The sequence below is a fragment of the Solanum lycopersicum genome, chromosome 1, assembly GCF_036512215.1.
Source record: "Solanum lycopersicum chromosome 1, SLM_r2.1".
NCBI lineage: Eukaryota > Viridiplantae > Streptophyta > Magnoliopsida > Solanales > Solanaceae > Solanum > Solanum lycopersicum.
In genome coordinates, this window is record NC_090800.1 from 68629528 (window position 1) to 68657019 (window position 27492).

General features: G+C 34.7%; 1 long non-coding RNA gene across 1 annotated transcript; it reads right to left on the bottom strand.

The window, feature by feature from the left end:
• Positions 1-1288: 1288 nt before the first annotated feature.
• On the bottom strand, positions 1289-26816 carry LOC112941296 (uncharacterized). The gene is made up of 3 exons (XR_003246381.2): positions 26525-26816; positions 26177-26251; positions 1289-8365 (listed from the first exon to the last, which is right to left on the bottom strand). It is a non-coding gene; the product is annotated as an uncharacterized lncRNA (long non-coding RNA).
• Positions 26817-27492: the final 676 nt, after the last annotated feature.

Consider the following 27492-nt stretch of genomic DNA (forward strand, 5'->3'; position numbering starts at 1 on the left):
TTTCTTTTATTATTTTATTTTTTAAAAATAAATGTCTCTAATTATTAAAAACATCCTTTTTTAATAATCATAATATGTTATAACCTGATATTATTAATCTTACAACTTGAAAGTCTAGATCTAATCTTATAACTTAAAATATTACTATTTATTTGCTATATATATAATTTTCACATGAATAAAAGAAACGGATCATTTAAAAGGGCAATGCAATCTTTTTAATTAATCTGCTCTTGAAAAAAGAAAAAAAAGAAAAAAAAATTCGATTAACCATCTTGGGTGGCACATTGGAAAGATAATGAGTCCAATGCATGCATTGATTCTTAAATTTTCAAGAAGAGTGGGTGTTAATATTTACCATCTATTTAAACCACATTCTTCTTTTCATTTCAAGAGAAAAATAAAAGAAACATAAGAGAAAGGCGCACAAAAAGAAGAAAAATTAGATTGAAGAGAGTATCAAGTTTTTCAAAAAAGAGAAGAAAAAAATAATTTAGATTAGCAAGAAAAGAGGTTATTTTTTGTGAATTTGTTAGTTCAACTAGTTTGCTTCCACTATTGGCTTGTGATCACCTTTATGTATTTTCTTTTACATTTCACAATGTGATTTTAAATTAATGTTTCATGTTTTTTTTATATTTAATTAAGTTGTTTATATTAAATTTGTTCGATTTAACCAAGTCTATTGTGATTTTTATATAATTATATTTATTATTATGCACAAATATATTCATTACTAATGTGGTATTTAGTTTAATTTACCTCATGATGGAAATGAATAGTAAACTTGTGTTTTGCTAAAGAAGAAAAAAATAATAATTTCAAAGTATTTTTTTATATTTTAATTTCTGGTCACTTTTAAGAAAAAAAGAGGCTGCTTTTTACAAAAACACAAAACCGGTCATTTTTGCAAAAATATGAGTCTGATATTTTATTGGGCAACTTTCACATATAACAAACAAAAAATTTATATTTGTATGCTATAGCAAACTTTGCATAATTGCGCTCCATAGCAAACATAAAACTGTATAATTTGCTATACATATACAATTGTATAATTCGCTGGCCTAAATTGTATAATTCGCTGGCCTATTTCGCTGCAATTGTATAATTTGTTTTGCATACAGTTAAATCGAATTAAAATGTATGTATATTGCATAATTATAAGTGTATAGCAATAAGATATATGTTTTTCTCACTTTATACAAAAACAGAAACAAAATATATAAACTTCTGTTGTATAAAGCTAGAGAAAATTGTATTTCACTAGAATTGTATAATTCGCAATTGTATAATTCGTTGGCCTTTTTCTCTGCAATATTTGAAGTAAAATATTTGTAAATTGTATAGTTAAGTGTATAACACGAAGATATACATTTTTGCATGTATATATACAATTTTCTCTCGCTTTATACAAAACGGAAACAGAATTATACACTTCTGTGTATAAAGCGAGTGAGCCGAGCGAGAATGGAGAGTGGCGAGCGAGATTTTTGGGAGAGAGACGCTGACAAATTTTAGCTAATGTTTGCTATGAAGCACAATTAAATCAAACCCTAGCTATTCTATTTAATTTAGGTTATTAGTTTGCTATTATATACAATTTTCCCTATTTTGTGAGTATTTTTTTTTAAAATACGTCCCTAATAAATATATAAAATGGATTCTTAATACAAAAATGCAAATTTGATTTCATTTAGGTTAGTAATTTAACTATTATATAAAATTGGTGATTATTACAATTTTCTTTCAAAAGAGAGCTATGTGATCATTTTGGGTTCAACCGAATAGTTTTTATTTGAATGGTCCTTTCTAGATTTGTATCAATAATTTTTTTTAAAAAAAAGTGTTTCGCTACTTCTTTTTATGAAAGGGGCTTAGTTGTTATTATTTTAAAAAGTTTTGTTTTTCTTTTGTTGTTGTTGTTGAGTCATTAATTATTAGTTTTATTTAATAAATAAAATTTATTAAATATCATCATGTGTTTGATTACGATCTTTGGTGTGTATTATTTTTTTAAAAATAGGTCTTGTGTGCGGCTACACTCTTAGGCATATTATTTTTCTTTAAAAAAATTAGTGTTTAACAAAAACTTACATTTTTATTTAAAATTATTTTTAGCCAAATATGAGTTAATAAAGCAACCGTGCTATCATCACGGGACTCGGGGGTGCCTCACACCTTCCCCCGATCAATAAAATTCCTTACCCCCATATTTATTTTGTGGAGTAAAAAAATAACGAGTCATTTGCTTTTAGTTTAGGAATTTACCAGGTGACTTGAAACGCCCAAAGAATTCTATTTCAAGTAACGACTAAAAAATAAAGTTTTAACTTGCTTTTATTCTTCAAAAAAGAATCCATCACATCCCTAGCAATTGCCAATGCAGAGGTGTGATAGATCTGACGACTTTTGTGAGAATTTTTTTATTAGATTTCGAGCTTTGTGCCTTAACTATATTTTACTAGTTTGATTACTTGGTCAATTTTTGTGTTTTTTTGGCTAATTTTGCTATTTTAATGATATGTTGTTTTAATATTGTGCGGTTGTATATAAATTATCTTCTCTCACACACATTTTGAGTCTTTGAAATTTTGTTGTACACTGTGTGAAGATATAATCCATATACTTCTGTCAAAGGTGAGTCAGTGGACGAATACACTCTTGGTTCAGGATTTTTCACGCATATTAGTCGGGATTGGACTACCAGCTAAGTCGAAATAGTTCTGCTACATGTCTGTTAACCCTCCCTGGCTCGAGTTATCTACTCGAGTAAAGCAAGTCTAGACACCTTCCATATAAAGTGCTAAACATAGCAAAACTATCCCTTGTAGGCTACGGTTATTTGCATCATGTGTATTTGACCTGACAAATCAAAGATAAGTATCCTCTGTAGATCAATATATTCATTTTATGTGCTACGTAAAAACAATTTTGTTTAGAAGGCATTTACATTGTTGACCAACTTTATAAATGTGTCTTTCAACTTTATTTTTTTTAAAAAAAAGGGAAACTAGGTTGAAAAAAAGGGGTGGTCTTTTAAGTGGGAGTCATTTTTTTATGAACTATACACACCTGATTTTCACTAAAATGAGATACATAGGTATCTCTTCTAGGGTTCGGCGTTTGTAAAAAGAAGGGGGTATATTGTCTTTTAAAAAACTTGCTTGTTACATTTTCTTTTCTCCCTTGATTAAAGTTTATAATAAAAATTTAATTAGATTCTATTCAAAGGTACAAATGACACCTCCAATTAAAGGATAGGGTTTTAAAAGGCCTAGGAGTGAAGGGAATCCAGAATATATGATTGTTGACACAATACCCAAGGATCTATGACAATGGTGGACATGCATGGGGAATTATGAGCAAAGGAGGGTAAAAGAATATCTGGGGCATCTTGTGCATTTGATGGAGATTGTCTAAGAAGAGATATGATTGAGATATTGATTCCATTCTGTGATTCAAAAATAATGTGTTTCAATTTTCTAACTTTTAGATGACACCAACTTTGAAAGAAATTGTCAGTTTCATGGGAAAAAGGTCTAGTATTCGAGGTGTTGATCCCCACAACATAAGAACTACAATCCCAAAGATCATCGACGCCAACAAGTTCCAGGACCTTTGAAAGATCAATCAGACAGAGAAGGAGTGTTTAAAAAATGGGTGAGTCTCATTGGACTTTCTATATGAGAGGTACAATCAAAAAGATAAATTTTAAGAATACTAGAACCAACTTAGCTATTAAGGGGGTGTATAGTCTTGAATGGATGTTTTGCCTCCATGATCACATTTTTTGGGGCTCATCGTGTTTTCCAAACGGGACAAGCATATCGACATTCTTTTGGCAGTGCCCGTGAAGGCGCTGACTACAATGAAAATTCCTACTATTATTCCTATGATCCTAGCAGATTTATTTTGTACAGTGACTAACTTAAAAAATGGGGAAACATACTTTGAAGGTTACAACATGTTGATGTAATATTGTTCTTGGAATATCTTTATCATCATGTTTGTGCATCATGATTCACTCCAGTTTGGTGTAATTATATTTCGTCTCATAAGGAAAGAGAAGCAAAAATTTATTTTCCAAAAGGATTTTTTGCATGTGAAGAGTAACTCTCTGTAACCACATCTCATGAAATTGTATAGAATTATTTCTGGTTCCAACTAAGTGTTTCATTTGCATGTCTACTGGTATCTCGTGTTGATTAGGTTTAGAGGTGTCCAAACTATGCCCCACTTTGGGTTATGCATCAGCTGACTAGAGTTCAAGAAGTTCCACCAAATGATGACACCTAGATTTTTATTTGAAACCCCACCAGGTTTTGCCTTTAATAGCCAAAATATTCTGAAGATCTGGTTTGGGAGTATAATTTCTGAGCAAAGTGAAATGATTATGGACCAAGATAAAAGAAAAGTGGTGCTTGGGTACTTATCGTGATTCCGTGATCCAGTAAGATTTTGTGACACTCACGAAGGATCTAGCTGAAAAAGAAAAGACAAACACACCATAAAACAATTGGAAAAAGAGTTGGATAAGGACAAAGACACGATATCCCGACAAGGTTCAAGTCCAAATATGAAGAAGTCACTAGTTGGAGTTAGAAGATGTGGAGAGGTAATTGAACCATGCGGAAGGAAATTAGTTCAATTAGAAGAGGAGCTGGATAACATGTTTCATTTTTTCCAACAGATAAAAAAGGAGCAGAACTTTGAGATTTCTTGATTGAAGAGGGACTTAGTGATATATGAAGAGGTCGTGCACTACCAAAAGGGAGAAATTTAGTGGTAGAAGGAGAACTTTGAGAAAAAAAGGTCATGTTGGATGCACTTACATGATCAACTTAAAGCACAATTAGAAGAACAAAAAAGGAAAATCAGTCATAGCGTCGATATAAAAATGGAGCAAAGACAAATAATCATTGATAGAAAAACACTTTGTGATCAACTTGAAGCATCTTAGGATTGAGTCCCTTTTAAGGAAAAATCTTGGTGATCATCAAGCGTGGTTTGACCGGGATGCTGGTTCCCTCCATTTGATAGCATATTCTCTGAAGCTTTCATTTGGCTTCTTTCTCATATTGGAGAGTGTATTGCGATCTGACATAATGTCGACAATTGTACTGAAATTGTCTAACAAAAAAGAAAAATTAGAAAGAAGAGAGTATGAAGTTCCTTAAAAGGGATTCTCGCTCCTATGATGCTTCAAGTTGATTAGGAAGTGTTCCTCTCTCAATGATCATTTTTCTTCGCTCCACTTTGATATTGACAGAATGATTGATTTTCCTTTTATGTTCTTCTAATTGTGCTTTACGTTGATCATGTTAGTGCATTCAACATGACATTTCTTTCTCAAATTTCCCATCTACCGCTTAAACTCTCCCTTTTAGTACTGCACGACCTATTCATATGCCACTATGACCTTATTTGTTTCCATTAAGATAAAGTGGTCTGATTTTGAATACACATATGCATATTAAGATTTGCATTAAGTTTTGATCTGAATATATATCTGAATATTAAGATTTGGTCTCTAATTATAAACACTAAATAATTAATGTTGTTTGTTTTCGATATCTGAATGTGAAAGTGAAATTGAACATTATATTAATAAAATATTATAAAATTTTCATTTCAACAAAAAGTATCACTTTTGATTTTAGAAAAAAGTTTGAGAAGTTTTAATAATCATGATTTGGAGTACTAATTTTTTCATTCAAAAACTTTTACAAACAACAGTACACCAAAAATATTATTGCAACCAGTGTTCTTGATATACTCAATACAAGAAAATTATCAAGATAAAAAAAATACTTGAAAGGATTTATGAAAACTTACTAGTTGGAAAAATTGGTGTTTGATTGAGAAAACAGAGAAAAAAAGTTTTTTAGTTATGAGATAAAAAGGCACGTCCAAAGCAGAGAAGATATGATTTATTAGTTGATAACTTATCAAATGAGTCTGAATGTGTTTAAGACTCTCCTATAGACCTGATTCGTTCATACCTCTTCATACCTATTAAGAGGTATTTCAAAAGATAAAACAAATAAATTTAATGGGCTGAATCTGAATGATTAAGATTCAGACCTCCATTAAGTGCAAACAAATGAGGCCTACGTCCCTCTTCAATCGAGAAATCTTAAAGATTTGATTTTTTCGACAAATACATCCTGCTCTCTAACTCCTCTTCTAATCGAGCTAATTTCCTCTCTGTGTTCTTCAATTCCCTCTAAACATCTTGTAATTTCAACTGGTGACTTCTTCCTATTTGGACTTGAACTTTTTGTCAGGATATGTTGGCTTTGGCCTTCTCCAACTCTTTTTCGAACCATCTTATGATGTGCTTGTCTTTTTTTTATGCTTAATCCTTCGGGAGTGTCACCAAATGTTACTAGATCACGAAACCATGATAGGTGATCACACACCATTTTTCCTTTATCTTACTCCATAACCATTTAACTTTGCTCATAAATTATACTCCCGAATCAGATCTTCAGAATATTTTGGCTATCAAAGGCAAAATCTAATGGGGGTGTCAAATACAAATGTAATCGTGTAATTATTTGGTGGGACTTCTTGAACTCTAGCCAGCCGACGCATAACCCGAAATGGGGCATAGGATTGGATACCTCTAAATCCAATCAACATAAGAAACGAGATACTAGTACACATGCAAATAACATCCTTAGTTGGGAATCAATAATAATTTCATACAATTTCATCAGATGTGATTAATACGAGTTTCTCTTCACATGCTAAAATTCCTTTGGGAAAATCGATTTTTGCTTTTCTTACTTATGAGAGGAAACATAATTACACCAATCTGGAGTGAACTTGGGTGCACGATCATGATGATAAAAATGTTCTAAGAACTATTTTGCAGCAAGAACAATCTGGAGTGAACTTGGGTGCACAATCATGATGATAAAAATGTTCTAAGAAACATATTTGCAGCAAGATGTTGCACCCTTGAAAGTACATTTCCCCATTTTTTCATTTAGTCAATGCATAGAACATATCGGTCAGGATCATGGGAATAATGATAGGACTTTTGATTGTGGTTAGCGCCTTCACCACATCTGCCAAATGAATGTCGATATGCATATCCCTTTTGAGTAACACGATGAGCCCCAAAACCGCCACCATGAATGAAAAACATCCATTTCAAGCCTATAAGTCCCTTTGATTACTAAGTTGGGTGTGGTAATTTTTAATTCCATCCTTTTGATCGTACTTCTCATATAGAAAGTCCAAAGAGACTCACCCATTTTTCAAACTCTCCTTCTCTATTTTATTGATCTTTCGAAGTTCCTGGAACTTGTTGGCGTCGACGTTCTTTGGGATTTTAGGTCTTCTGCTGCGAAGATCAACACCCTGAATACTGGATTTTTTTCACATGATACTGGCAATTTCTTACAAAGTTTGTGTCATCTCAAAGTTAGAAAATTGAAATACATTAGTTTTGGATCCCAGAATGGAATCAATGCGTCAACCATATTTATTCTTGGGTCAATCTCCATAAAATTCACAAGATGCCCCAAATGTTCTTTTACATTTCTTTGCTCATAATTCCCCATGTCTGTCCACCATCACCGTAGATTCTTGGGTATTATGTCAAATATCATGCATTCTAGAGTCCTTTCACTTCTAGGCCTTTTAGAACCATGTCTTTTAGTTGTAGGTGCCATATTCTGGAATTCCTCTACTTCTAGGACTTTCAGAACCATGTACTTTAGTTGTAGGTGTCATTTGTACCTTTAAAATAAAGTTTTATCACACACATTAATCAAGGAAGGAAAGAGAAAGTAAAAGTCAAGTTCTTTTATTGGATAAGATACCCTTTTTTTATAGACACCGAACCCGACAAGGGATGCCTACATATCTCATTTTAGTGAGAATCAGGTGAATGTAGTTCGTAAAAAAATACAGCCACTTGAAATACCACCATTTTACTTCAACCTCTTTTCCATTTTTTTAAAATAATAAAATTAAAAGACAAAGTTAATATAAAGCTGGTCAGCAATGTAAAGGCTTTTTGAACAAAATTATTTTCACGTAGAACATAAAATGAACATGTTGGTATAGAGTGAATACGTATATTAGATTTTTTAGTTCAAATGCACATGATACAAATAAACGTATTCTACCATGAAAGTTTTTTTCTAGGTTTAACACTTTATATGGAAGGCGTATAGACTGACTTTATTTGAATAAAAAACTCAAGCGAGGGAGAGCCAACAGACCGGTAGAAGAGTTATTACGGCTTAGTTGGTGGCTCAAATCCACCTAATATGTCTGATAAATCCCGAACCAGGAGCATAACCACACATTGACTCATTTTATACAGAAGTCATGTGGAGTGTATCTGCACACACAGTATAACAAAATTTCAGAGACTTAGAAGGTGTGCAAGAAAAGACAATTTATATCAATTGCACATTACGAAAACAAGAAAGCATCAAAATAGCACAATTAGCGAACAAACACAATAATAAGCAAATAATCCAACTAGTCAAATATAGTCAATGCACAAAGCTCGAATTCTAGAAAAAGAGTCTTCTTTCACACCTCTGCATTGGTAATTTCTAAGTATGTGACAAATTCTTTTTTGAAAAATAAAAGCAAATGAAAAATAATTTTTATAGTTACCACTTGAAATTGCATCTTTTTGGGTGTTCGAAGTCACCTCATAGATTCCTAATTTAAAAGAAAATGACTCTTCAATTTTTTAGTCTACGAAACAAAGATAGGGTAAGGAATTCATTTGAACACAGGAAAGTGCGAGGCACCCCATGAGTCCCGTGATTTTAGAACTGTCGCTTTATTAACTCATGTTTGGCTAAAACTATTTTTTAGAAAAAAATATAATTTATAATATGTAGTCTTTTTTAGACCTGATGCCTATTAGCTTGAGTAACTTTGTTAATAAGATTTTATCAAGAATTGTACATGATAAATTGGAGAATATTCTTCCCGAATTGATTTCTCCCAACCAGGTTTTGTCAAAGGGAGAAATATCACTGAGAATGTGCTCTTAACATAGGAGTTGGTTGCTGATATAGGGAAAAGAAGAAAATCTTTTTAGTGAAGGTTCTTAGAAAGATTGGGTTCTCTAATGGGGTAGTTGATGTTGTTTAGAGATTGATATCTAATAATTACTACTCTATTTAGTTAAATGGACAATATGTTGGTTTTCTTCATTCTACTTGGGGGAGGGGAGGGGGGGTTAAACAAGGGGATCCCCTTTCCCCTGCTTTATTTATCTTATCTACTGAAGTTCTAACTAGAGCTCTTAATCATCTTGTAGAAAATGATGCCTTTGTGGGTAATGGTATGCTTAAGTGGAGCTCAAACCTCAATCACTTAGCATACGAAAAAATAGATGATACTATAATTTTTGCCTCATCTTGTTTTTGGTAAACAATCGCCCAGTCCTGGTCACTGCGACCCCCCTTTGTGAGGAGGCACCCCTTCTCTCAAAGTTACGGGGCTATTTTGCCGAGAAACGGACTAATCCAAATGTTCCTGGAATCTCTTGCTCCCATTGGACCATTTGTATCTATGTGCATCAGGATCTCGATTCATGGATCTCTCAGTTCGAGAAATCAAAATAAGAGGCTTGAACCTTTTCTTCTAACTCTTTTTCAAATTCGATAAATATTGGTTGATCGTAATTTTAGTATGTACAGAATGAAAACTTCATTCTCGATTCTACTATAATTTTATGAAAGCCTTTCATTTGCTTCTCTTTGATGGAAGTTTGATTTTCTCAGAATGTATCCTAATTTTTGGCCTTATTCTTCTTCTGATGATCGATTCAACCTCTGATATAAAATATATACCTTGGTTATATTTCATCTCTTCAACAAGTTTAGTAATTTATTTCGTAACTTTCGTTCAATGAGAAAATGGGTCAAATTCTACAGGATCAAACCTATGGGACTTAAGGAATGATATATAAAAAAGGAATATACCAACACAAGATCTTCTAAATCTTGACATGGCAAATTCTATACATACTCTTCTATTTGATTACGTGGTCTATTCTAAATCACTAAGCAAAAATGAAAATAAAGACCTCATGATTATATTTATATAATTCTCTTCTTAGGTTATATCTAAAAAAATCGAAATAAAATGACCACAATTTTAGGTATTCACTTAATCTTGTTAGGTATAGGTGCTTTTCTTCTAGTATTCAAGGCTCTTTATTTTGGTGTGTGCGGTTCGTTCGAGAAATTCCTACCTCTCTATCTATCTCTGAGATGATTGGCTTTTTCACAACTCTATGGACATGCAGACGAGTAATGCTATCCCCACTTGGACCAAGACAGAACTTTTGCTTGTTCAAATAACAATTAAGGTGGGAACGACAAATCTCCAAGTTTTTGGAATGCTCCAAATTCGACTTGAGCATCTAAATCTGGGTCAATACCAGCAAAAACATCTCTGAACAAGGTTCTAGCACCATGGAAAATGTGTCCGAAGAAGAAGAGCAAAGCAAACAAAGCATGCCCAAAAGTAAACCAACCCCTTGGACTGCTACGAAAAATACCATCGAATTTCAAAGTAGGACGATCTGATTCGAAAATTTCACCCAATTGAGTAAGCACTCTATTGAAAAGATTATGATGATTTGCATGGAATAAGGTTTGTTTGCCAAAGGATGAACGGGTTTAGGGTTCAGTTCCTTAAAAGATGTTTCTCAAGCAATGTACGCTAAGTTGTGGTGGATGTTTCAGACAAAAACTAATTTGTGGTCTAACTATACATGAAATAAATACTGTAAGAAACAAAGTCCTACATTGGAATGATGTAAAGGTGGATCTCAAGTGTGGAAAGCAATTCTGGAGAATTGGGAAAAATTGAGTCTTTTTTGTGGTAGGAACCAAGAAGTGGAACCTCAATAGTTTGGTTTGATAACTGGACTAATATTGGTCCTATATTTCTTCATTTAACAAAGATACAATCTTTTCACACTAAAAATGATGTTGGATTTCTTTAAAGATAATGGTTGGGATTATGGTGCAATGCAAGAGGTAACCCCAGAACATGTCATTGAACATGTTTGAGATACTATGGGATTTGTCCAATTAGAGAATGTAATGGACAAGCCATAGTGGACTAAAAAAAATACTGGCAAATTCACTACTAAGAGTCCTTGGGAAATTTTGAGGCAAAGAGCAGATCTAAATGAAGACCTAAAGGCAATATAGAGTAAAAAATTACCCTTTAAATTCTCTTTTCTTTTTGGAGAATCTAGTTGGGTAAGGTTATTGTATCAACTCTTTTTCATTTGTGGAATCCTAATATCTCTGAGGATTATGGATGTTGTGCTAATCTAGTTGTGAAAAAATATAACATTTATTTCTCAAAGGAGAGATGGCAGATAGAGTGTGGACTCATTATTGTCGGGAAACAAGTATTATTTATCAAAGACTCAACTTGAAGCAAAATGAGAGAATGTGGAGAAATATTGAAGGTAATAGTAAGCTACGAGAAGTTTTCAAGGTACTTCCTATCATCCTACTCTAGTTTTTGTGGAAAAGAAGAAATACAATCCTACATGGTGGCTCATACCATGATGGGTGGGTGTAATGCGAAGTTAATGACACTATTTTGAAGTTTGTTAAGGTCATATTCAATTTCATTATACAAGGGAAAATATGGATAGATATTATTAATTCTTTGCAGAACAATAGAACTGACTCAGTAATCAGAATTGTAAAATGGGTTCCCTCTCCCAATTATTGGTTTAAAGGTAACACTGATGGTGCCTCAAGAGGGAACCATGGACCTAGTTCTTTTGATTTTTGTATTATAAATGTGAGGAGACATGGTATTTGCTAAAGGCTCAATAATTAAGGACACTACCACCCTTAAAGTAGAATCTATAACAATAAGAGAATGTATACTCTACTGTAAAGACAATGTTGTCCAACATATCATTATAGAATCATATTTTTGGAATATGGTGCAAATTTTTCAGGAAACTAGGTGTAACATAATATAACTCGAAATAGCTAGAAATAAGCTAAGAAACTAAAAATAATCACTTTCTCAAAGAAAGGAAAAAATCTGGAATATTTTCTAAGTTTAAGAAGTGAGTTTTGGTCATTTTTCAAATGGCCATAACTTCTATCACAGGAGGAGTTATAGGTAGTTTTTGATATGTTTGGAATCCCTTGGAGATATCTTTTCAACGTCGTCGACTTTGCGCATTTTTGATATCGTATGAGGAGATAAGCCTATCGGAAGTTGGGTTGTTGAAGTGAGGAAAGTCAAATTCCAGATTTAAGTAAGGGTAAACTAGTCTTTTCACCCAATTATTTCCTAATTATTTTTAAGGGTTTGATTTGTGTAAAAATAAGCCTTAAGCGAGATTTGGAAAATCAATTCACGTTTAGGGCTTAGGATAAAGAGAAGAGAAGAAGAAGAAGGGAGGAATATCAAGGTTTCGTAAAAAACGCCAAGGATTTGCGAGTGGAATTCGTTGGGGGTGATCCCTATTAAGGTATTTATTATATTTGTGTTGGGTTAATTAACCCATAAACCAATTGTTTCAATTCAGCAAATCTATGAGTTGATTTCATGTTAAAAGTTGAAGTTCTTGAAGAGAAGTATCTAATTCTTATAGAACGAATTTTTGGTGTCCTATTATTGATTGATTCTTGTTTCTTCGGGTTGTTTTTGATTTTAGTTCAGCGGTTATTGAGGGTAACCATAGTGCCAAGTATTTGGTGAAAAAACTAGGGAGGTTTGGATATTGAAATGAGTTGAAAAATTTGTCACACGCACCTGGGTAGGCCAGGCGCATCGCTCCTGCAGTGCGCCAAAAGTGGCCTCACTCACTGAGGTCTGGCGCGGCGTGCCACCAGTGCGACAGGACCAAGCCTCAGTCAATTGAGGCTGGCGCCGCGCCCTGAACTCGCCCGGATTGACATTTTCTCCCAGTTTTCGTAGTTTAGCCTTTTTTAGTCCTTCAAAAGTATTTTAACACCTTCCAATGATTCTAGTCACTTCAAATGATTTCTAAACACCTAAAAATCATCAAAGAACACAAATCATAACCTTGAATCCATAATCCTATTCAAGGAAGCCAAGATAAAAGTCAATGAAGTTAAGAGTCAAGTCTAAAGTTAAGAAGCTAGTCTAAAGCAAAGTTTGTAAAGGTTTTAAAGAGTATTTATTTAAAAGTTTTAACTTCATTTTAATGCTCAAGTTTTAAGTTAAAGTAAAGAGTAAAAAGGTTGAAGTCTTTCTTTCTAAAGTTATACGGGAACTAAGTATTCCTTAGGAGTTGATTAATAATCAAGTTTCAAGTTAAGCAAAAAACAGAGAAGTTGAGTTCATTTCTCAACAATTATAAGGGAACTCATTTTCCCTCAAAAGTTTACAAATGATTTCACATTTAAGTCAAGAGGAAACTATGATTTCCAAAAGAGTTTTGAACAATAAAAGGGAACATTGATTCCGAGAGATTTTTGTAAAGCTTAAGTGTTGAGCAAATTATTTCAACACAAAGAAAGGAAGTTATTTTAAAATCATGAGCTAAAATACATTTTGGAAGTAGTTTTAAGCACCGATATGGGGATGAGAGTTCACAATTAACTCAAGTCGCCATGAAAACCATTTAACTATCATGTGAATTAACGGTTTATCTTTTTAGATGATTACGTAAGTTAAGCTAGTGGATCCACTAAGTTAAGTAAGGTCCTATACCGATGGCAAGGTATAGGATGTTCCTTGGCAACGTGAGGTAAAACGTTGTACCATCACTTAGGCTCGTAGTGATGGTTGTCGGTTAGAGAATCTCCAACAGAAAACTATATTACTTTCATATATAAGTAAAATTAAGTTTGTTATAAAATTTCTTTAATGAACCGAGTTGTTTACACTGTTTTACAAGTTTTTTATGTACATACATTGTGGTGTCTTTATTGCTTTATATTGAGTTCTGTATTTCATGAGTTGAGTAGAGCTCAGGTAAACGTTTCTTCTCATTCTTTTCAAGCTTAAGTTTTTCTAGCATTCCAACTCGCACACTCATACATTTAATGTACTGATGCAAGTTGGACTACATCGTATTATGATGCAGATACAGGTACCCAGGATCAGTACCCAACACCTCGTTGATCCAGCCAAGCACTCAGAGTTAATGGTGAACCTCCTTGCTTTTCAAAGGACTCTTTTATTGCTTTCTAGTCTTTTCATTTATAGAATGTTGTGAGTTTGTCCCAACATTCATCCGAATATTATAGAGGCTTCATAGAACAGATAATCAGTAAGATAATTCAGTTTTAAGTCTCCCTTTTTTCTTACAATTTAGATATTCTATTTTGAGACTTAAGTGTCATTTTTGCTAAGACATTTATTTAAAGTTATTTTATGAGAATGTTTCTCGCTTTATGATTAAGTTAAACCTTTCACTGATTTAAGTAAACTAGGACAAGGGTTCACTCAAGTCCAACAATAGTCATTGGGTACCGACCACGTCCAGGTTTAGGCTCGGGGCACGACAAACTTGGTATTAGAGCACATAATTCAAGATTCCTACGGAGGTAGTTAAGCTCCTGCATGTGCTTGGTGTGGTATGCACCACCCAGGTAATTGTTGTGATGGCCAGACAAGTTTCTGTAAGTGTGGTTAAAAGGGTCACTTCATGAAGTAGTGTCCTAAGAACAGGTAAGGTAGTGGAAATCTGAGCAACACAGCCCAATCCTCATTTTTTACATCGCCAGACACGGCCGAACCTAGAAAAGCCACTTCTAGTACTAGCGGAGGGGCAAACCGCTTTATGCAATCACTAGCCGCCAAGATCAAGAGAACTCTGCAGATGTTTTCACTGGTATGATAAAAGTATTTAATTTTGATGTTTATGCTTTGCTAGACCAAGGAGCAAGTTTGTCTTTTGTAACTCCTTATGCTGCAAATCAGTTTGAGATTCCTTCAAAGAAACTTAATGAACCTTTCTGTTTTTCTATCCTTGTTGGAAAAATATTCTAGTCAAAAGACTTTTTCGTGATTTTCCTATCAATCACAAGAACACCATGTCTAACCTAGTGGAGTTAGAAATGGTAGATTTTGATGTCATTCTAGGTATGGACTAACTTCTTTCCTGTTTTGCGTCAATAAACTGTAGAATTCAAGTTGTCAAGTTTGAGATTCCCAATGAGTCAGTCATAGAGTGGAGTAGTAGTTCAGTAGTGCCTAAGGGTAACTTCATTTCGCACCTTAAGGCGAGAAAGTTGGTTTCAAAGAAATGTATCTATCACTTAGTTTGATTAATGGATCAAGTGCTGAGGCACCTTCCTCTCAGTCAGTTTCTCTAGTAAAGGAGTTTTTAGAAGTTTTTCTGATGATCTACTCGGAGTCGTTCCTGAGAGAGAAATAGACTTCGACATACATATCATACCAGATACCCGTCCTAACTCTATTCCTACCTATAGAATGGTACCAGCAGAATTAAAGGAGTTGAATGAACTATTGAAAGATATGTTAGATAAAGTTTCATTCGACCAAGTGTCTCACCTTGGGGCGCTCTGGTCTTGTTTGTAAGAAAGAAAGATGGTTCCCTTAGAATGTGTATAGACTACCTCAAATTGAATAAGGTTACCATCAATAATAAGTATCCTCTCCCAAGGATAGATGTTCTTTTAGATGAACTTTAGGGTGCCACCTACTTTTCAAAAAATTATCTTATATATGGATACCATCATTTGAAAATTAGAGATTATGACAGTCCAAAGACAACTTTTAGAACCAAGTATGGGTATTATGAGTTTTTGGTCATGTCTTTTGCGTTGACAATGCACCAGTAGCGTTCATGGATCTTACGAACAAAGTCTTTAAACCTTATTTAGATATGTTTGCTATCGTATTTATTGATGACATACTAATCTATTCAAGGAATGAAGAGGATCATGCTAGTCATCTCAGAATAGTCCTTCAGAGTTCGAAAGATATGGGGTTGTATGCCAAGTTCTCCATGTGCGATTTTTGGCTTAAGTCTCTAGCATTCTTGAGCCACATAGCTTCCGATGATGGGATTAAAGTTGATAACCAAAATATAGAAGTAGTTCAGAGTTAACCTGGAGCCATGTCCCCAACCGATATTAGGAGTTTTTTGGGTTTGGATGGCTATTATAAAAGGTTTGTTGAGGGTTTTTCATACATCTTATCTCCCTTGACTAAGTTTACTTAGATGACAGTTAAATTTCAATGGTCTAAAGTTTGTGAGAAAAGCTTTTAAGAATTGAAAAAGAGATTGACTACTACCCCGATTTTGACCTTACCAAAAGGTACTTAAGGTTTTGTGGTGTACTGCGATGCATAAAGAATTGGTTTGGGTTGTGTTCTAATGAGTAATGTAAAATTTATAGCTTATGACTCCAGACAGTTGAAAGTTCATGAGAAGAATTATCCAACACATGACTTAGAGTTGGCTGCTGTAGTTTTCACCTTGAAGATATGACATCACTACTTGTATGGTGTTCATGTTGATATATTCACTGATCACAAGAGCCTACAATATGTGTTCACCCAGAAAGAGATAAATCTTAGACGGAGGAGGTGGTTTGAATTACTTAAGGATTACAAAATGAGTACTCTTTACCACCCAGGTGAGGCTAATGTGGTTGATGATATTTTAAGAAGGTTATCCATAGGGAGTACTGCCCATGTTGAGGAAGAAAAGAGGGAGTTAGCCAAATATGTGCACAAACTTTCATGCCTGGGAGTCACACTAATGGATTCCACAGAAGGAGGAATAGTGGTAGCTAATGGGGCTGAATAATCACTAGTGTCAGAGGTTAAAGAAAAGTAAGGCTAAGACCAATTTTGCTTGTTTTGAAGGCGAATGTTCATTAGCAAAGAGAAGTGGCTTTTGAACAAGGGGGAGATGATGTGCTAAGTATCAAGGAGGATTGTGTGTACCTAGGGTGGATGGAGTCCAAGAAGGGATCATGGAGGAATCTCATAGATCAGATATCCCATTCATTTGGGTTCCACCAAGATATACCACAATTTTAGAGAGGTATACTCGTGGGAACGTATGAAGAATGACATTGCTGAGTTTGTTGCCACGTCTTTTAATTTCCAGCAAGTGAAAATAGAACACCAAAGTCCTGGAGGGTTGGATCAGAATATAGAATTTTCGGAATGAAAGTGGGAGATGATTAATATGGACTTCATCACTTGCTTGTCAAGGTATCATAGGAAACATGATTCAATTTGGGTGATTTTTGATAAAATGACAAAGTCCACCAACTTTTTACTAGTAAACACCACTCATTCAACAGAGATTATGCGAAGTTATACATTTAGGAGGTGGTGAGATTTCATGAAGTCCCAATTTTAATCACTTCAGATAGAGGTGTACAATTTACTTCTCAATTGTGGAAGTCTTTCTAGAAAGGTTTGGGTTCAAAGGTGAACTTAAGAATTGCTTTTCATCCTCAGACGGATGGGCAAGTAGAGCGTTCTATAAAGACCTTAGAAGATATGTTGAGGGCTTGTGTGATTGATCTCAAGGGGATTTGGTATGATTACCTATCTCTCATTGAGTTCACTTACAATAATAACTACCATTCGAGCATCTAAATAGCTCCTTATGAATCTCTTTATGAGAGAAGATGCAGATAACTTATTGGGTGGTTCGAAAATGGTGAAGCAGGGTTGATAGGACCAGATCTAGTTCACCAAGGCATGGATAAGGTGAATGTGATTCAAGATATATTTAAGATGACATAGAGTCATCAAAAGTCCTATATAGATGTTAGGAGGAGGTTGTTGGAGTTTGAAGTGGATAATTGGGTATATTTGAAAGTTTCACCCATGAAGGGTGATATGAGGTTTGGTAAGAAGGGGAAACTTAGTCCCCGGTATATTGGACCTTATAGGATATCTAAGAGAGTTGGCAATGTGGCTTATGAGTTGGAGCTACCGCAAGAATTAATAGCGGTTCATCTGGTATTTCATATCTCTATGTTGAAGAAGTGCATGGGTGATTCTTCATTCATTGTACCAACTGAAAAATTTTGGGATTAAGGATATCTTATCATGTGAAGAGATTTCGGTTCAGTTTTTAGATCGCCAAGTCCGCAAACAAAGGAGTTGCGTCAAGGTCCTTTGAATGAATCAATTTGTTGAAGAAGCGACTTGGGAAGCTGATATGAAGAAGAGATATCCACATCTCTTTGAATCTGTAGAGAATTCATATCAAGGTAGTAATTCTCCTCTTAGTACTTTATAAACTAGGAGTAAGCATGTTGTTACTTGCTTTTGATTGTTGACTGTTAAACTTGATGTTAATATTCTTAGCTTAGTGAAAAAAATCTCATTCGAGGACGAATGTTCCCGAGGGGAGATATTGTAATATCTCGTAACTCAAAATAGCTAGGAATAAGGTAAGAAACTAAAACTAATCACTTTTGGAAAGAAAGGAAAAAAATCTGGGTTTTTTTGAAGTTTAAGACGTGAGTTTTGGTCATTTTCAAATGACAATAACTTCTAGATTAGGATTATTTAGAGGTAGTTCTTGATATGATTGGAAATCCCTTGGAGAGATCTTTCCAACGCCTTCGAGTTTGCATATTTTGATATAGTATGAGTGAGATAAGCCTATCGAAAGTTGGGTTGTTAAAGTGAGGAAAGTCCATTTCCACATTTAAGTAAGGGCAAACTAGTCATTCTACCAAATTATTTCCTATTCGTCTTAAGGGTTTAATTGGGGTAAAAATAAGACTTAAGTTAGATTTGGAAAATCAATTCACGCTTAGGGCTCGAGAAAAAAGAGAAGAGAAGAAGAAGAAGAAGGGATGAAGATTAAGGTTTCGTCAAGAACGCCAAGAATTTGGTAGTGAAATTCGTCGAGGGTGATCCCTATTAAGGTATGTGAGATAATTTGTGTTGGATTAGTTCACCCACACACCAATTGTTATAATTTAACAAATGTATGAGTTGATTTGATGTTAAAAGTTGAAGTTCTTGAAGAGAAGTATCGAATTCTTGTTGATTAAATTGTTAGCTACTTATTGTTTGTTGATTCTTGTTTCTCTGTTTTTTAGTTGAATTCAGTGGGTATTGAGGGTACCCATAGTCCCAAGTGTTTGGTTAAAGAACTAGGGAGATTTGGAGATTGAAAAATGGGTTGAAAAATCTATCAGACGCACCTGGGCAGGCCAGACGCGTTGCGCCTACAGTGCGCCGAAAAGTGGCCTCAATCACTAAGGACTGGCGCGTTGCTCCACCAATGAGACAAGACCAAGCCTCAGTCACCCAGATCGACATTGTTTGCCCAGTTTCATAGTTTAGACTCTTTAAGTCCTTATAAGGTACTTTAATACCATCCAATGATTCTAGTTACTTCAAATGATCTCTAAATACCTAGAAATCATCAAAGAACACAAATCATAACCCTTGAATCATAATTCAATTCAAATAAAGTTAAGATCAAAGTCAAAGAAGTTAAGAGTCGAGTCTAAAGTTAAGAAACTATTCTAAAGCAAAGTTTTTGAAGGTTTTCAAAAGTTTTTATTAAATGTTTTAACTTCGTTTTGTGGATCAAGTTTCAAGTTAAACTAAAGAATAAAAAGGTTGAAGTCTTTTCTTAAAAAGTTATAAGGGAACTAAGTATTCCCTAGGAGTTGATCAAGACTCAAGTTTCAAGTTAAGAAAAGAGTAGAGAAGTTATAAGGGAACTAAGTGTTTTCTAAATACTTTATAAATGATTTTACATTTAAGTTAAAAGGAAAATAAGATTTCCAAAAGAGTTTTGAACAAGAAAAGGTTACATTAGTTCCAAGAGAGCTTTGTAAAGTTAATGTGTTGAGCAAATTATATCAACCAAAAAAAAGGAAGTTGTTTTCAAAGCATGAGCTAAAGTATATTTTGGGAGTAGTATTGAGCACCAATGTGAGGGATGAGATTTGACAATTTACTCAAGTCCCCATTAAAATCATGTAGCCATCATGGGAATTAACAGGTCATACATTATAGATGATCACGTAAGTTAAGCTAGTGGATCCACTAAGTTAAGTAAGGTCCTATACCTATGGCAAGGTATAGGACGGTTCTTGGAAATGTGAGGTTAAACGTTGTACCATCACTTAGGCTCCTAGTGATGGCTGTCAGTTAGAGAATGTCCCACAAAAAACTATATATATATATATATATATATATATATATATTGCATGTGTCTTTATTGCTTTATGTTGAGTGTCACGACCGAAGCCTACACCCTGTATGTGGCCGGCACTCGAAGACCATTGCTGTCCCCCAAGCGAACCCTTGGGTTGGCTTACTTATTTGAGCGGAAGACTTACTCATCTCATATAAATAATTTAAAAGCATTCTCATCAAATAACTTAAATAATTGTCTTGGCCAAATTGGCAATAAGTCTCAACACTTGAACTTATGAAATATAAGATAAATTAGATTCCAAAACTAAACTACTAACTGTCTAACTATCTATGAAGTCTCTAATAACTGATATGGATGTTAGTACAAACCCTACAACATCCTAATGACCAAGGTAGAAAAGCAAATAAAGGGGTGTCCACCGTAACACAAGAAGGCTCACAAAGTGATTGCGGAGTGCTCAACTGGATCAACGGTGCGCTGCGTGATGATCATGAACATTGCAAGCCAACTGACATAAGTACATTGAATGTACGAGTATGCGAGTTGGAATGCTATACAACGACTTAAGCTTGAAGGGAATAAGATGAACTTACCTTGGTTCTGCTTAACTCAAGAATATGCTCAACTCAAAGTATGTATATGGAGAAATTTAAAACACATGCAATATATATAAAGCTTGTAAAACTATAAAACAACTTAGTTTGTTAATAAATGCAATAACAAACTCAGCTCTACTAATATATGAAAGTAATATAACTTTTTGTGGGAGATTCTCTAACCGTCAACCATCACTTTGAGCCTAAGTGATGATACAACATTTTAATTCATTTTTCCCAAGGACCATCCTATACCTTTCCATCGATATAGGACCTTACTTAGCTTAGTGGATCTACTAGATAAACTTACGTGATCATATAAAAAGTAAAACCCGTCAATTCCCATGATAGCTTCATGGTTTACATAAGGACTTGAGTTAATATGAACTCTCATCCCCACATCAGTTCTCAATACTACTCCCAAATCATAATTTAGCTCATACTTTTAAAAAAACTTCCTTCCTTTGGGTTGAGATAATTTACTGAACCCTTTAGCTTTAAGAAGCTTCTTTTGGAATCAATATTCCCCTTTTTGTTCCAAAACTCTTTTGGAACTCTTAGTTTCCTTTTAACTTAAATGTGAAACATTTGTAAGCCCTTAGGGAATAATTAGTCCCCTTGTAAATTTTGAGAAATGAAATCAACTCTTGCTCTATACTTAACTTGAACTTTAAGTCTTAAATCAAAGTGAACACGTTTGTGAAGGACTTTAACCTTTAATCTTTTTTTATTTGAAACTTGAACCTTGAAACGAAATTAAAACTGTTAGACAACACTCTTTGGAACTTTAAGAAACTTTACTTTAACTCACTTCATAGCTTTAGACTTAAGTCCTTAACTCCCTTGACTTTGATCTTAACTTTCCTTGAATGAATTATGGATTAAAAGTTTTGATTTGTGTTCTTTGGATGATTTATAGGTATTTAGAAATCATTTGAATTAATTAGAATCATTGAAATATGTTAATGTAACTTGAAAGGACTTAAAAGAGCAAAACTACGAAAACTCGACGAAAAATGCTGGGCTAGGCGTACTGGTGGCGCATCGCGCCAGCCTCCGTTGACTGAGGCCTGTTCTTGATGCTCTAGGCCTTGGTTGACAAAGGCCATCTTCTCACACACTGCAGGCGCGCCGCGCGTGTCCTTTCTTAATTACGCCTGACGAATTTTTCAACTCGTTTTTCATCTCCAAACTCCCTAAAACTTCCTAGTTCTTTCACTAAACAATTGGGACTATTGGTACTAAAAATAACCACTGAATTCAACTTAAAATATCTTGAAGAAACAAGAATCAAATCAACAATTGCAGCCAATAATCAAATAAACAATAAACCACAATTCTCTAAGAATTTAACTCTTGGTATGAAATCAATCCATAAATTCACTGAATTGAAACAAATTAGTGTGTGTTTGAATAAACCCAACATGAAATATCCCACATACCTCGATAGATATCTTCCTCGACGAAATCTGAAACTATTTTGGTGTTCTTGGACAATGCTTGATCTTTCTTTTCTTTTTTCTTTTCTCCCAAGCCCTAAGCGTTCTCAACTTTGCTAAAACTAATTTGGGACTTGTTTTTACCCCTAATAAAACCTTAAAACGAATTAGGAATTACTAAGGTGAAAAGACAACTTTGACCTTACTAAAATTCATATTGGACTTTTCTCAGTCCAAAAACTTAACTTTTGAAATATGTATCTCCCTCATACAACGTCGTACTTTCGTAAACTCGGTAGGGTTGGAAAGATCATCCCAAGAGATTTCCAACCATATAAAGAACTCATCCAAACTTCTCTAGAGGTGGAAGTTATGGCCGGTTGAAAATTACCAAAACTCACTTTTAAAAGCTGGAAATTCCCAGATTTCCCTATTTATTTCAAAAAATGATTATTCTTTGTTTCTTAGCTTATTATTAGTTATTTCAAGTTACTAGATGTTACATTGATTCAGTATTTCATAAGTTGAGCAGATCTAAGGTAAATGTTTCTTCTAATTCTTTTCAAGATTAAGTTTTGTTAGCATTCCAACTTGCATACTCGTACATTCAATTTTGGTGATGCTATTTGGCTTGCATATATCATGATACTATGTAGACGTAGGTACCCAGGATCAACACCCAGTGCCTCGTTTATCCATCCAAGCACTCAGAGTCAGTGGTGAGCCTCTTTTCCATACAGAGCACTCTTTTATTACTTTCTAGTCTTTTCATTTATAGAATGTTGTGGGTTGTCCCAACAATAATCCTAGTATTATAGAGGCTTCATAGAACAGATAGCCAGTCAAATAATTCAGTTTTAAGTCTCTCTTTATCTTTCATTTAAGATATTCTATTTTGAGACTTAAGTGTCATTTTGGACAAGACATTTATTTAAAGTTATTTTTATGAAAAATTTTCTCGCTTTATATTAAGTTGTCTTTCGCTGAGTTAAGTAAGTCAGACCAACATTTAGGAATTTCTCACTTCTTTCATATTCCTCTTCGTGTGTTAGAGTTTATTTCTAAAACTCTCTCTCTAATTCATGCTTACACTTGTTTAAGATACTCTATGCAGATTAGCAAGAGGTCATCCAGCCAGAAGGATTGTTGAGGAACTAGAGGTACCTAATGCACCGAACGTGCAACCTCAAGGAGAAGTCACCAATCCTGAGTTTCATGAGGCTATCCGGTTGTTAAGCCAAGCGGTGACTAACCTTGTTGGGAAACAGAGAGGGGATCAATAAGAAGAGGCTGACCCCTCAAGGATTCGTGAGTTCCTGAGAATGAATCCTTCTAGTTTCACTAGTTCAAAAACTGCTGAGGATTTGGAAAACTTTGTAAAAGATTGAAGAAGGTTTTTGATGTGATGCATGTGGTTGGCACTGAAAGGGTTGAGCTAGCTACATATCAACTGAAGAATGTAGCTAGGAAATGGTTTGATCAGTAGAAAAAGGGCAGAGATAAGGATGCACCATGTTCGAAATGAACTTACTTTGAACAAGCTTTCTTGGGGCATTCCCCCCCCCAAGAACTGAAAGAAGCTAAGGTACGGGAGTTCCTTACGCTGAAACAGGACTCTTTGAGTGCACATGATTATAGTTTGAAGTTCATCCAGTTGCCTTTTTTTCTTCTCAGATGGTTAAGGATATGAGGACCAAAATGAGATTGCTTGTTGCTGGCTTGGGTCACGCTTCAAGCAAGGAACATAGAGCTGCAATGTTCATAGGTGACATGGACATATCTAGGTTTATGTTTTATGTGCAACAAATTGAAGTAGAGAAGTTGAGGGAAAAAAGAAGAGTATAGGAACTACAAGGCAAAGATTGGAAATGAGTCTAGGTAGCATAAAGGTGGTTTGAATTTGCCACAGTTCTAGAAACAAAAGGGGTCTGCACCATCATCTGCTAGTGATCCTGCATGCAGAAACAAAGGTGAGCATCATGGTCAGAATTCGCAGAACTTCAAAGCTAGACAAGTTCAATTTCAAGGAACTGTGGCATAGGGAGGTAGTTGGGCTCCTGCATGTGCTAGGTGTGGTAGGCACCGTAAAGTTAAATGTCGTGATGGCCAGACATGTTACTTTAAGTGTGGTAAATAGGGTTACTTCATGAAGGAGTGCCCTAAGAACATGCAAGGTAGTGGAAATCCGGGCAACAGAGCCCAATCTCTATCAGTTGCTCCACTAGACATGTTTGTGCCTAGAGGATCCACTTCTATTAATAGCGGAGGGACAAATGACTCTATGCAATCACTAGCCTCCAAGATAAAGAGATCTGTCCAGATGTTGTCACTGGTACAATGTTTATGCTTTGCTAGACCCAGGAGCAAGTTTGTCTTTTGTAACTCCTTAGGTTACAAATCAGCTTGAGATTCTCTCAAGAAACTTTATGAACCTTTCTGTGTTTCTACCTCTGTTGGAGGGTCTATTCTAGCAGAAAGACTCTATCGTGATTGTCCTATTTCTATCAATCAGAAGAACACCATGGCTAACCTAGTGGAGTTAGACATGGTAGATTGTGATGTCATTCTATGTATGGACCGACTTCATGCCTGATATGCGTCAATAGATTGTAGAGCTCGAGTTGTCATGCTTCAGATTCCCAATGAGCCAATCATAGAGTGGAGTAGTAGTTCAGTAGTGCCTAAGGGTTGTTTCATTTCGTACCTTAAGGCGAGAAAGTTAGTTTCAAAGAAATGTATCTATCACTTAGTCCGAGTTAATAGCTTAAGTGCTGAGGTACCTTCCCCTCAGTCTTTTTTTTATAGTAAAGGAGTTTCCAGAAGTTTTCATGATGATCTACCCGGAGTCCCTCCTGAGAGAGAAATAGACTTCGACATAGATATCATCCCAAATACTCATCTTATCTCTATTGCGCATATAGAATGGCACCAACAGAGTTAAAGGAGTTGAAAGAACAACTGAAAGATTTGTTAGATAAAGGTTTCATTTGACCAAGTGTCTCACCTTGGGGCGCTCTGGTCTTGTTTGTAAGAAAGAAAGATGGTTCCCTTAGAATGTGTATAGACTACTGCCAATTGAATAAGGTTACAATCAATAAAAAGTATCCTCAATATTTCATGAGTTGAGCAGAGCTAAGTAAACGTTTCTTCTCATTCTTTTCAAGCTTAAATTTTGGTAGTATTCCAACTCGTATGCTCGTACATTCAATATACTGATGCTAGATGGTCTGTATCGTATCATGATGCAGACGCGAGTACGCAGGATTAGCATCCAGCATCTCATTGATCCAACCAAGAACTCAGCATCACTGGTGAGCCTTCTTGCATTCCGAAGGACTCTTTTATTGCTTTCTAGTCTTTTCATTTATAGAATGTTGTGGAGTTTGTCCCAACATTCATCCTAGTATTATAGAGGCTTCATAGAATACATATTCAGTCAGATAATTCAGTTTTGAGTCTCTCTTTATCTTGCATTTCAGATATTTTATTTTGAGACTTAAGTGTCGTTTTGGTTAAGACATTTATTTAAAGTTTATTTTTAAGAATGTTTTCGCTTTATGATTAATTTAAGTCTTCCACTGAGTTAAATAAGCCAGACCAAGGGTTTGGTCAAGGCGAGCAATGGTTATTGGGCGCCGGCTACATCCAGGGTGTAGGCTCAGGGTGTGACACTTGGAGGTCCCATGGAGTGTGAGAATGAAGGTCAAATCCATAAGAGCACTAATGTGTTATATATCACTAAGAGTAATACCTTCCTCTAGGAAAGGTAATACTCTCACTGGTTTTTTTACCAACCAAGAGTTTGATTCTGTTGGTTAGTTTCAATTTAATTACCTTTTTGAAATTTCAACAACAGGAAGTAGGATACGAAATTTAGATAAAACAAGTATACCACACATCAGAAGATCCAATCAAGACTCATGATATCAGAATTCAAGGAAGATACAACAATAATTTTGTAACAGGATATGCAAAACAGTAAAGGTAAGATAACCTACAATAGATGTTGGAAGTTCCTGCTAAGGGCATCTACATCCAGTAGTTGGTGATCTCAGTGGTTCTGTTAGTAATTCCTGCAACAATATTCAAATGGATATAAAACACACTCCCTTTGAAAAACTCACTCTATTGACGTAAAAATTGATAAAAGAAGAATGTAGAGTGAAAATATTAGAAATACTGGAAAAATGTTGCAAATGGTTTGAGTTGAGACGTAGAACACTGACCATGTTTACAAAGTTCACTTTACAGACAACATTGAAAACATGACGCAAGGTAGTTAATTTGTGCATTGGGTTCCGTTGTAACATTAGTGTAAGGAGTTACAATAAAGGAAAATATGATACCAATTGTTCGGAATGATTCCATTGGATGGAAACGCCTACACATGGTGAGACCTTGTGTTGTTAATGGTACCAGTATCTAAACAATAGATCCACCAATTCTGATATGCAGCCGTAACTTTTAAGACTTGGAAACCTGTTGGCGTCATAAGGTCAGTTTGTATTGTTTCTAAATTGATTCTTTTGATCTGATGGTGGTATTAGCTTCTTAGAAGTTCATTCTATCGATACAAAGGAAAGATGAAGTACAATTAAACACTTAGATTAGAGGTGGAGGTTTGAGCTGATAATTGAGGATAAGTATCAAAGCGAAAGAGGATTTTGCAGAACCACATTAATAGTAGATAAAATCTTTTGAGGAAGATGATTGGGTGGAGATTTTTACCTACTTTATTGATTGGCCTAATACATAAATATGTCCTTTAACTTTACCTCATTTTATATTTATGTCCTCTAACTTTGAGTGTGCAAAAGTCGACACTTAATCTTGTATTAAATTGAACAAATAGACACACACGTCCTATGTGGCATCCTATATGCCAATTTGTGTCCTACTTGGTGTCTTATGTGTATTCTGCTACATAGGACTAATGTGCCTACTTGTTCAATTTTATAGTACTTGAAGTACCTATATATGCACAACCAAAATTGAAGGGTAAAAATGTGAAATGAGAACCAGTTAAAGGGCATATATATGTATCATGACTTCTTAAATATGCATATGATGTGTACCTTTGCCTATATTTTTGTTTTGCTTAATTTTTTAGGTTAGGTCACTTTTGGGCCTGGTCCATTGTACCTAATTGATAAATTAGACAAAATACATAGTATAAGAAAGAAATCACTTTTTATCCCTACTCTTTCAATAATTACAAAAGTTCCTTTTTTAAATATTATTTCAGATACATAATATTGCAGGCCGATACTTTAATTAAAATGGACGGATACTTAAATTATTAAATTGTTGTTAT